The following is a 12,091-nucleotide window of genomic DNA, read 5'->3' as shown; positions in this document are numbered from 1 at the left end:
GCCTACTTCTTCCCTAGAGACTTTCCCTGTGGTTGGCATTTGTCTCTCCTCTTTAAATTCATGGTCTGCTCTTGCCTTTATTTCTTGAGTCTATCCTCTCCTCTGCTCGCTGCCTGGTCCAGCCCCTCGCCTGTCCTCTGGGTAATTACCATACACCCCAGGCCACTCCCCAGTGGTCTTTCTGCTACTGCTGTCTTCTCCTTTCCTGGCCTTCTATTTCCCACCCTACCCCACATCTTCTATACCTTCTCTTGAACTACAGAAAGAGCCTCTAGCTGCCTGAACCTGGCATTCATATATCTTGGTAAGAGGCCTGAGAAATCCTTTTTCGGGAGGGACCTAGAGCTCCTAAGCAGATAACACTATCCTAAAGTGGTCGAAGCAGGTAGGCTTTAAATATAAAGAGGACAGATACCATCAGCAGTTTACATGTAGGAGATAGTGCTATGCCTGAAATGGTAAACGTGTGACAGGTTTTGAGCTTACATGTTTTAGGAACTAATGGTCACTCTTGCCTAAACAGTCCAGGCATGATTGACATATGACTGTCAATAAAAGTCAGAGCTATGCCCAACTGGCTCCATAAAAGTGCTGATGACCGTCCCTCTGAGGCCATGACTGAGGCCATGACAGCCACACCAGATCCTGTTATTGAGTAAGTGGGAAGATACAGAAGGACCAGTTTCTTTGGGGACAACAGGCTGTCAGAATGTCTCCATCCTCCAGTGGCTATCTCCAAACCTGCCTGGAGGGATGAGAAGCAGTGACCCCTCTCTGCCTTGCAACGCTTCTCTTTTTTCCCACTTGGTCTTGTGGGAATGGGAGAAAGCATTAAAGCTTTCTGCTCTGGTTTTTGCTCATACTCTGTGAGTCTTTGCAAAAATCCATTTAGAGCACCTATTTGTAGTTCTAACTCTCGGACAATAAAGTTAGTCCTTAATCAGACTCATACCCACCTTCCATTCGCTTTCCAGCGCTACTACCTACTCATTCTGTGTTATGACTCTCTCCCTGTACAGGCACAACACTTTCCCTTCCTCTGCTTCCATTTATAGCCAAATATAACCATCCAGTAGGGAAAGGACCCATTCAAACCTCACCTTTCCAGGGAGCTTTCAGGGTTCTGCCAATCCTCATCTCTCTCAGGCCTGTACCATCCACTCAGCATTCTCTACTTTCTCTTAGAGGTATTGCTATGCCTGTCTTATCTCTCCCATTATATCAGGGATTTTCCCAGGAAGCAAGCTCAGTCTGAGACATGTGAGCACATCCCCTAGGCCACAGTACAATGTTGTTGACCAAATGTGACTATCTATAAAAAAGCTATATTGTTTCCAGCCACATACTAGGTGCCTTACATTCATTACCCCAGTTAATTGTTCCTTGGTAAGTATGTCATCCCATTTTGCAGATAATGAAACTGAGGCTCAGAGACATTAAATGACTTGCCCAGGTTTTGTTGTGGTTGTTCCACTCTCACTCCCCACCCCAAGGACCCTACAGTGTGAATTGAGGAGTAGGAGGAGACAGGAGTGCTAACGTGCTTAGGTGAGTAAACACTGCTTTAGAAGCACAGTCTTTTCCCACCCAAACATGTGTCTTAAAGGCCTTTGAAAACCTTTAAAGCAATTCTAGGAAGGATGGAGTAAATGTGAACAACACAGTTAAAATAGGAAGCCAGAAAGGAGATAGGGATACAAGAGTTTGGTTTTCTCCTGCTGGCCCTCCTCCATATCTGAAGTTTGGTTTACAGGTTTGGGAAGAGAGAAGGGGAGATAAGGAGCTTCCAGATGGAGGAACTGGTGCAACTAACAGCGTGGCCAACTTTGGGGAGATACACAGGCAAAGAAGAATTCTGCTATGATTAACTCAGTGAAATCGCTCCATTTATCCCACTTAAAAGAGACCTCAGAAAAAATGTAAGTAGGTTGTTACTGCCTTCCGGATGTGTGACTGGTGTTTCTTGGTCATCCAGCACATTCAGGCTATGTGCCACTTGACCTTGCGATGTCTCCTCCCTTTGAGCAGAAGTGTTGGTACCCCTACTTCATTAGGGAAATAGTGTGCTCCAAATGCAAATCTCCTAACCCGGAGCCGCTGCCCCTTCTCAGGCCTTCTTCACCTGCCTGTTCTCCTGGGCTCTGCTTCCCATCATATGAATCCAATCTGAACCTCCAGAGACCTGTGCAAAAAGAAAAGCCTCGTCACTCTTGTTTTCCCATTCAGGGTTGTTTCCCACTGGCTCTTGGAGTCCTGGGATTGATGCTTACTTGCTGTGGGCATTGGCCATCTGTCTTGACAGCAATAGTAAGAGAAAGAACTGTGGAAAATCCAGTTCACTGTACATTCAAGCTGCGTCAGAGGAAGGTGTGGCTGCAGAAACAAGACAGCTGTTTTAAAACGCCTGGTCCAGGTTTACTGTGCTAGTTGAACCACATCTAGAATACTGTGTTCAGTTCTGGGTCTCACACTTACATCCACTTATGTTGACCAGGTTGCGAGCGGACTAGAAATAATATTCTATGATGGGTAAAGGTACTGTGGCTGTGGCAATGGTGAATATCTAATCTCTAAAGGGCTGTCATGAGGCAAAGGAATGGGGTCCACTTGGCCCTAAGCTGGGGAGGCAGGACTAGTGGAAGGAATCTCTGGTCAGGTAGCTTTTAATAAGAGGACCTGAGGCTTAGAACTTCCCAAAGATGGAATGAAGGCTTCCCCTGAGTGCGTGCAAGCAGAGGTGGGGACCATAGAGATTCGGGAGGGGTCAGGTGGGGGCAGGTGTGGGCAGAGCTCAATATTACATATGAAATGATGTCCATGGGGTTTTCATTGCAAAGATACAATCTGTCTTCTTATTTTGTATTTTCAATTCATGACTCAGGGAAACAACAGTCAGGAGATTTTTGGAATGGAGAAGAGTCCAAAGTAACCAGTTGTAAATGACCCGGAAACCGAAGGAGTCCACATTAAGCAAATTTGCCTGCAATCGACATCATTCCTATTTTGAACATTCTTCCATCCTTCAACAGAGACTGTCATTTCTGGCTTCAGTTTCAGAAACAATAACATACCCTTAGGGCTTGTAATCCACACTGGAGAAACCATCAGCTCAGGCACTGAGAGCCATCTGAAAGAAGCGATATATCTCACTTGAATCAAGCAAACCAGCAATATTTACGGAGCACCTCGCTGGTGTAAGGCGAACCAAGATGGGTGAGATCTGGTCCCTGCCATCTAGGCACCAACAAGAGAGCAGAGGGAGAGAACAGGTTTGTGAAAAGCTTAATTACAACGTCACCTCTTCCAGCACTTTTCCAACCCATTGCAATTATTTGTTTAAAATTGCCAGCTGCCCTCTGTGAGTTCCCCAAGGACGGTAGTTTATTGGCAAAGACACAGCATTTGCACACATAAAACCCACGTTCACCTCCTCACCTGGCCATGTGTCAGCTGTAACTTTGGACATGTTGCTTTACTGCTCTATAGTTCCCTCATCTGAAAATGGAAATAATTATAGTATCGATTATGATATGAATTAAATTTAATGACACTCGATGCAATAACACTTAGTTTAAAAACACTTAGCACTGTAGCCTGATACATGTGTGCTCGATAAATATTTGCTGCTATTACTACTATTACTACTAACACTGATGATAATAATATAGTGGGCTTCTCTTACGTAGGGGTTATTTCTACAGTGTGTTCATAAGGGGAAATCCATACCTAATCAATGATACTTAAAAATCCCATCTTGCCTGTCCTCAGAAGCATATGCACTTTGAAAGGAATGGCTTGCATAGTTGCCAGCAATTTCCTCTCTCTGTCTCTCTGTCTCTCTGTCTCTCTGTCTCTCTCTGTCTCTCTGTCTCTCTCTCTGTCTCTCTCTCTGTCTCTGTCTCTCTCTCTTTCTGTCTCTCTGTCTCTCTCAAGGTCTCAAGGTTGGCCTACTTAAATTAATAACAGCTGATATTTGATGAACACTTATTACATGGTGGGTACTGTTCTAAACCTTTCATTAAACATTTCATGTTTAATTTCATATCAACTAGACGTAAGAACTAGTATTTTCTCTATTTTACATATGCGTATGAGGAAACTAAGGGGAGGGTAAGCAACTTGCCCAAATACCACAGAGACTGGGACCCAAGCCGTCAGCTAGCTGGGCTCCAGAATACACACTCTTAACCACTGGGCCCAACTATCTCTCTTAAGATAAATAGGATATGATTATACCCTAATGGTAATGTCAGTATGCCCAACCATTCATACAAATCCTGGAATACAGCAGGTGTTTGGGAAATGTTTGTGGAATGAATGAGTTTCACAAGTTACTAGTGTAGGAAATACTACCATTGCACAAGAAATCCATATCTTCATAAATTCTCAGGCAGCAGGGAGGAAATGGGGCTGGGGTGAGGCCATCAGGGAGTGTCCCCATCTCAGCAGTCTCTTTGGTAGTCTCTGCCGATGTTTAGCCTGTTCCTAGCTTACATCTCCATCCTTAATCCTCCAGGGAGACAGCTCACTCCCAACTCACACGATCCCACAGCAAGAAGTCTTCATCTCATGCAGTTGTCATCTTGTGTCGTCTTGGAGCCATCATGTCACCATCTTCTCCTTCTAGACACTGGGGATGATGATTTAAAGGGGGCAGAAAAAGGGGCTTACAGCCATTGTCACTCTTTGGAGAGACGCCAGTAAATTGATATTTCTCTAACTGAGGTGAGAGGGGAGATGCAGAGATGTATTCTCAAGGGTCATGAGTTCTCTCCAGGAATTTTATTTTTTTAATTTTTCTTTATTTTAAGTGTGTTTTTCCAGGATCCGTCAGTTCCAAGTCAAGTAGTTGTTTCAATCTAGTTGTGGAGGGCACCGCTCACAGTGGCCCATGTGGGGAATCGAATCGGCAACCTTGTGAAGAGCATCGTGCTCTAACCAACTGAACTAAACAGCCGCCCCTCTCTAGGAATTTTTAAGTGCCCTGTTTTTGCTTCAATGACGACGTCACAAAATTTGATATTAGTATATTCTAGAGATTAAGGCTGCTAACTCTGGATGATCCAAATGCAAACCTTGACTTTGCCACTTGGCAATGTGTGCCCTGCATCTAGGTTCCTAGAGAATATGAGAAGTGGAATGAGGCAAAGACGTTTTCCCCTTGACCTTCTTTTCCCTCCTTTCCCACCTAGGCATTTAGAGAACAAATTCTAGTTTGTATTTACAGTTAGGTACTTGCCTTTGGCGCAAGACTTCTGGAAGAGGTAACACCTGAGCTGATATCTGAGGAATGAACTGGGATCCACCAGGCACATGTGTTATATAACCAGTACATTAATTCATACAGTGCCTGAGGTTAACGATGTATTCTATGCATTTGGTCCTGACAAAAACTATGTGAGGTAAGGTAGCAATACATAAATGTATAAGCAGCCGATCCTCATTATTCAGAGATTCCATATGTGTGAATTCACCTACTCATTAAAATGCATTCGTAACCTAAAATCAATACTCACAGCACTGCGACGGTCGTTTGCAGACATGGGCAGAGCGGTGAAAAATTTGCGTTGCCTGTTGCACACATTCCCAGCTGAGGTCAAGCAAGGCGGCACTCTGCGTTCTGGTTTCAGCTGTCATCCGGTTAACAAGTGACCTTGTCACAGTCTATTTAGTGCCACGCATTTTAGTGTTTTTTTTTGTTAGTGATTTTGCTGTTTAAAATGTCCCCAAGCACAGAGCACAGGGAGGCTGTGATATGTGACATGTGCTATTTTGTCTTCTAGAGAAAATACATGCATTAAATAAGCTTTGTTCAAGCCTGAGTGATAGTGCTATTGGCCAGGAGTTCAATGTTAATGAATCAACAATAATTTTACATAAGTTGTCTCTGTACAGAAACACACATAAATCAAGGGTGTGTTTTACAGTTGACGAATTGTGACCAGAGGCTCTCTGGAACCTTGCCCTGTATTTCTCCTAGGAGCTGAGTAGTTCGTTATTTGTTAATACAGCATTCCCAGTGACATAATAGAACATAACCATCACAAACAATGAGAATACAGTGTAGACTGAATATATATACTTACTATATATATATATATATATAACAAAATTAAATATTATACACTTAATACAATATAGAAAATAAAGGAAACCATGGCTCAGAGAGGCTAGAGAATCTGCTCAAACAGCTGAGATCACACACCTCACGGGTATTGGAGTTGGAGCTTGAACTCCAGTTCAAGTCCATGAGCCATCCACTACCACCCCCTGGTCCCTGGCGGGATTCAGAGCCCAAAGAGTTGTAAGAATGATTGCCATTTGGGGAGTGTGGGTGAGAACTCGCTCCAGATATTTTCAGCCTCTTCTTTGCTATACTTTTTTTCCATTTCCCTCCTGCCTTTTTTGTTTGCTATTGGATTGTCTGTAATTACTGTGTCATTGCTTGGGAAGTCCTTCCAAACAAATGAATCTGTAGGTACCTCTTGCTGCAAAGTACAAATCTTTGCAATGAGGGATCTAGGGAAAAGAACAGGACAGTCAACCTGGGAGTCAACTCTAATTCAAGTTCATACATGAGCCAGTGAAAATTCTCCTCCATTATTCTTGCTAATACTTTAAACTCTGGAACAGGGTAGATGAGAGGAAAGGAGTCAAAGGGACATCTGCACCCACCTTGACCCCACCCCAGCAACCAACACAAACCCTTGTGATTCTTACCCTTCCCATTGAGGAGCAGGGCCTCTTTGTAAGCATTTTCAAACAACCAGTGTCATTTTGTGGGAATTTAGATCCAGCATATCCTTTTTCACAGGTCCCACAATGCTTCAACGATGCGCTGCCTTGAAGAGTTTGACAGGCATGACAGAGGAAAGGCAGGAGGGCGGAGGAAAAGACAGAGGATTAACAAGTGTCTTCTAAGTGGCATTTATATTTAGAATTTCCTTTCCTTTCAAGGGTTGGTGTGCCAGTCAGGACTCTTAGTATAAACAACAGACCCACCCTGGCTCGTTTGGATGGAAACAGAATTTATTGAAAAATATTATAGTTCACAGAATCTCCATGACAGCCAAACAGTGCAGTATAAAGGTAGCCAGCCAGTCAGGAAGTGAGATCACATCTTCAAAGACCCCCCCCACACACACTGGCAATACGCCTGGGCATTGACACCATGGATTTCACCAAACACGTTGAGCATTGAACACCAGAACCTCAAGCTCTGAAACCCCCAAGGCCACACACCTCCACTGCCCTTCTGGTAAAAGGATGGGTTCTGAGTAGCTCTCCTTCTTCCTGCTCCACTTCTGAACTGAATTCTTCCATGGGTACATCTGATTGGTGGAGCCCAGGTCATATGACTTAGGGACTGACGAGGTCTCAGACCTGACGTATCCCAAAACACAGACAAGATCAACTTGGTAACTTGCTGTGTGACCTCGGGGAAGTCACTGAACCACTCTTGTTCTAGTTTCCTCATCTTTAATATGGAGAATTCAGCTTAGTGTTCTCTGAGGTGACTTTTAGCTCAGAAATGTTAGGATTTGGTAATTCTAAGCATCTGAGAATGTTTTATTTAGCACCCCAGGAAGTTTGATAATATCTGATAATTTGGACAAGTCCCAGGAAAGGAACAGATCAGAGCCTCTGTTGGGTGTTGGAAGCCCACCTGATGGGAGTGTGTGTGTGTGTGTGTGTGTGTGTGTGTGGTGAAGGGCAGGGATGGGGGTGGATGGTGAGCGTATGGACACTTTTAGAACTAAAAGGAATTAAAGATTACTCAGCTCGTTTCTCTCTTTCTTCTCCCTCCCTCCCTCCCTCCCTCCCTTCTTTTTTTTCTTTTCAGCTCACTTCAAATATGGAGCCTCAGAAAAGGAAATGATTAGTCCAAATTCACATAGCTAAAGACGGAACTAGGATTAGCGTTTGCCTTCCTGCTTTCCATTCCAGTGTTCTTTCCCCTACATTCCCCATTGATCAACCGATTTTCTTTCCTTTCCTGTGCTAACTCTGATGAATCAGCATTGGCTTCAGGAAGATTCTCCCTTCCTAGCTCAGTAGAAGAAGGCTACGATTAATTAACCATGTCTGTCATGGCCACAGAAGGGGAGAGTCGTTACCCAGGTTTTGTGGGCCTGATTTACCAGGCCTTCTTATAGAACCAGAGGCTCATTCGCTGTAGAGACCCAATAGGTGAAAGAAGGGTGGAAAACTACATAACTGGTTTTGAAAGTACCTAGCCCCAAATTAAGAGGTAGTAGTCAATGTATGCTTAGGGAACCACTCACACCTACCGTCAAAGTTTGCTAAGTAACACTGGGAACAAATAATACTGCAAACTGCTAACAGGATGTGAGAGATGGTGGGGGGGGAACAAGTTCCTAGAAAAGCAGACTGAGATAATAATTAAGTTACAGACACACTGTACAACACATACCCAGAAGTTTGGGGGTACTTTTTATGTTGTTCCAACTGTAATATCACTACCTTGACTGAGTCCATGAAATTTATTTATTTTGATGAACACAGTTTTATGTAAAAACTACATACACTAATGGATCGGTCAATTTCTCCATGCCTAAATTGAGTTCTAATTAATGAAATGATAATAGTAATGACAATAATAATAATGATCTCATTTAATCCTTATTACACACTTGTGAAAGAAATACTATTATCATCCCTGTTTTACAGTTGAGGAAACTGAGGTGTAGACAGACTGAGGGACTGGTGGAAGGCCACACAGTTAATAGGTGGTAGAGATGGGATTCGAATCACGCTCAGGATTTATTCACTTCATGCTAAGTAAAAGCTGGACTCAACCTGAGCTGTGTTTGGGAATTCATGAAAGTGACTAGAAGTGAGGTATGGGCTTTTCCAGAACTGGCCCTTAAATGTCAAGCCCTCTTAATCGGAAAGCAACATCATGACTTCCCTCTTGTTTTCATCTACTAGAATTCAAATCACAAACTTCTTAGCCTCTCTAGGAAAACTAAATAACCCAGCACTTCAAAGGAAGCTCACGGGGCCTGCGCACAGTGGTTTCTTATCTTCCCCGAAACACCGACACAGTCCAGGTTAAAGGATATCAGCGCTGCCACACACTCTTCTTTTTCCCAAATTAATCAAGAAGTAGGAATTTCTGACAAATGCCATCTGCTGATTTTTCAGAGAGACAAGTTTTGGTGGTGTGACCAGCAGGTGCCTCGGCTTTTTCTAGCATGCAGTACCAAAATAGTCACCATGGCAACCCTCAGAGGGCAGACTTCCAAAGAAATGCATTGTGAGCACAGAAACTCTAGAACACTTAAAAGAAAGGAGGAAGGAGGCTCAGCAGGCAGGTTTCCAAAGATGGGAGAGGGAGCATCTCCCCTATACCCCCAGGGCTGACCCCTAGGCTGCTGTGTGCCCAGCAAGCCAGGCAGGCCCTCCTTCGCCCTGTGCTGCCTGGAAGAGAGGAGAAATGAGAATTATGGGGAGTGGAAGGTAGAACAGACAACTCCTGGGTGTTTTGCAGGGACAACAGTAGCTTGGAAGGCAGACAAAAGGGGTGTGGCCCTGGGCTGGGAGGCAGGAGACTTGGGTTATAATTCCTGCCCTGGCACTTGCTGAGTGACCTTGGGCCATTGACCTCTCCTCTCTGAGATCCAGCTTCTCATTTATGAAATGGTGCTGAACGCACTCTGCCTCCTCATGGGGGAAACTGAAGATACAATATCATGCTTGTGGAAGCTCTGGGTAAGGTAGTCAGTGGACAGCGAGGTCAAAAGCAGCAGGGGTTTGGGGGTTAGGAAGCCTGGGTTTCGGACCGGGCTTTGCGACTTTCTGATCCTATGACCTTGGGAAGTCATAGAGCTTCCCAGACCTTGGTCTCCTTACCTTCTAGGGATGCTAATTCGTGCTGCCAGGCAGTATGGTTGTGCAGGTCCAATGGGGTACAGCATGCATAATTAGAGATACCAATCTATGGTCTCTCTGGGCTCCTGGGACTTCTTAATCCTGGGCTCCACTGTGACTTGGCACTCCACACTTCCCTTTGTGTCAGAAGCAGACACCACCACGTGAGGATTTTACTTCGGGAAACGCCTGAGAAAACAGGGAGTGAGCTGGGAAAGGATAGGAGAGTCATCACACTCCAGAAAAGTCTACTCCAATGCAGGAGAAGAGAAAGAAGTTTGGGCAGAAGGGCCCTAGACTGTCTAGGAAGGTTCAACAAGGCTGTCAGGAAGACCTCAGGCCAAAGCAACTTGTGAGAGGAGCCCCTGTTCCTAGAGCGCATGGATGCCTAGGATCCATGACACTCTCAGTCACTGGTGGGCTGGAAACAGCCCCAAAGAAGTGTGGCCTCAAATATGAGTGCACAGCAGCTGGAAACTTTGCTCAATTTGTCTCCCTGTCTGCAAGGCGTATTCTCATGGCCACCTCACCTAACTGATCTTGACATCTTTCACTTGGGTGCCTATGGCAGGTGCTTGGTCTCAGCCCCAAACCTCTACTCCAAAGCCTGTGCCCCACACACACGGTTTCCTCACCTAGAACATGATAGGAACCCAGGCTCAGTGCATCTCAGGATAATATATTTCCCACCTCTTAGTTATATAGCAAAGGTCCACGTGCCCTGTATCTCTGTCTGTACCTGAATGTACACAGGCATAGGCTTATTTGTCAGTGTGCATGTATATGAATGGGTATATTTGCATATGTCGATGAGAACTTATGAGAATTTAACAGTGATACTGTTAGCACTATGCTAAGCATTTAACACACAGTATCTCTCATCTTTGCAATCATCTTTGAAGTAGATAAGTAGATAAGCGTCTGGGTATTATCCTCTTTTCAACTTATATGTTTTCCTCAACATGCCACTCAGATATACAAGGCAGAGCTATGGATTGAACCAGAAATGTTTTTCTTCAAAATCTGAGCTCTTTTCTTCTCCACCATACCCATACCCCCACCCTACCTACTCATATGACCATTTGTTGCATGAAACCACATATGTGTGCTTTCAAAAGAAAAATTAAGGTAGAGGTGGGAAATATACATGAAGAGGTATAGATTGATCATAGATGGATGGCCGATGAAGAGATATTTCCAAAAGCACACCGCAATATAATTCTATTAGTGTGTATCAACTAGAAACATATATTGCATCCTAGTTGTACAAATTTTCTATATAATAGGCTATGACATCAATTCTGGAGATTTTGAACAATCTGAAGCTCTGATTCTTCTAGTATACTCCCACAGGAAATCCTTTTTCCTTGTTCTTCCCCCAAATCCTTGCTCCCAGGGCAAGACTTTTAGCCTGCCTTGTGGAGTTTGTTTTATCCTGTTTGGGAGGTGTTTAAATACGAATCTACTCCAACACTTTAGTTTTCTGACTTATTTGTCTTTGTTTCTTGGCTGTATAAAATACTAGTTTGGAGAAATCAATTTAGAATTAGTCCCAATTATCATTTACTGAGCACAGGTACTGTGCTTGAGATTTTCATAAACGATCACATTTGGTTCTTAGCAAAATGATCCCAATTTTACAGATGAAGAACTGAAGCTCTAAGAGGTTAGGAAACTTGGTGGAGTTTACTCTGTTAGGAAGAGGGCAGAACAGACACTGCAGCTGGGCACTACAGCCCGGCTCTATCCACTGTGTTAACACTCTCTGGGCAGAAGATATGATCTGCCCAAATATTGGGTGTTCCAGGCTGTTCATTAGTTCTTCTGAATCCTGGGAGCCTGCAGAACCAGCCAAGCCCAGGAGGGCCACTTGGGGTCAGGGCAGGTAGACTTACCTGGAAGAGAACCAGTCTGGCTATCAGCATATCCACTTTCTTCCCATTTCCTTTCGCAGCCTCCTTCCTCACTTCACAATGAGAGTCCAACTTCTGCCAGTTCTGACTGCCATTCAAGTCTATTTTCTTTTTAAGAATTTTGAGGAAGAAAACCATCGTATACTCAAAAGGATTCTGGTAATCACAAGTGTCTGGAGATTTCAAGCTCTTAACGCAGAGGTGGCAAAAGTACTTTTTAGGATACTCTTATGGGCCCAAATGGCAGCTGGAGTCAACATCGCTGGTGTCTGGGCAGGTTTCCA

The sequence above is a fragment of the Rhinolophus hipposideros genome, assembly GCF_964194185.1.
Source record: "Rhinolophus hipposideros genome assembly, chromosome: 11".
NCBI classification, from domain to species: domain Eukaryota; kingdom Metazoa; phylum Chordata; class Mammalia; order Chiroptera; family Rhinolophidae; genus Rhinolophus; species Rhinolophus hipposideros.
This window is presented reverse-complemented; position numbering follows the sequence as displayed.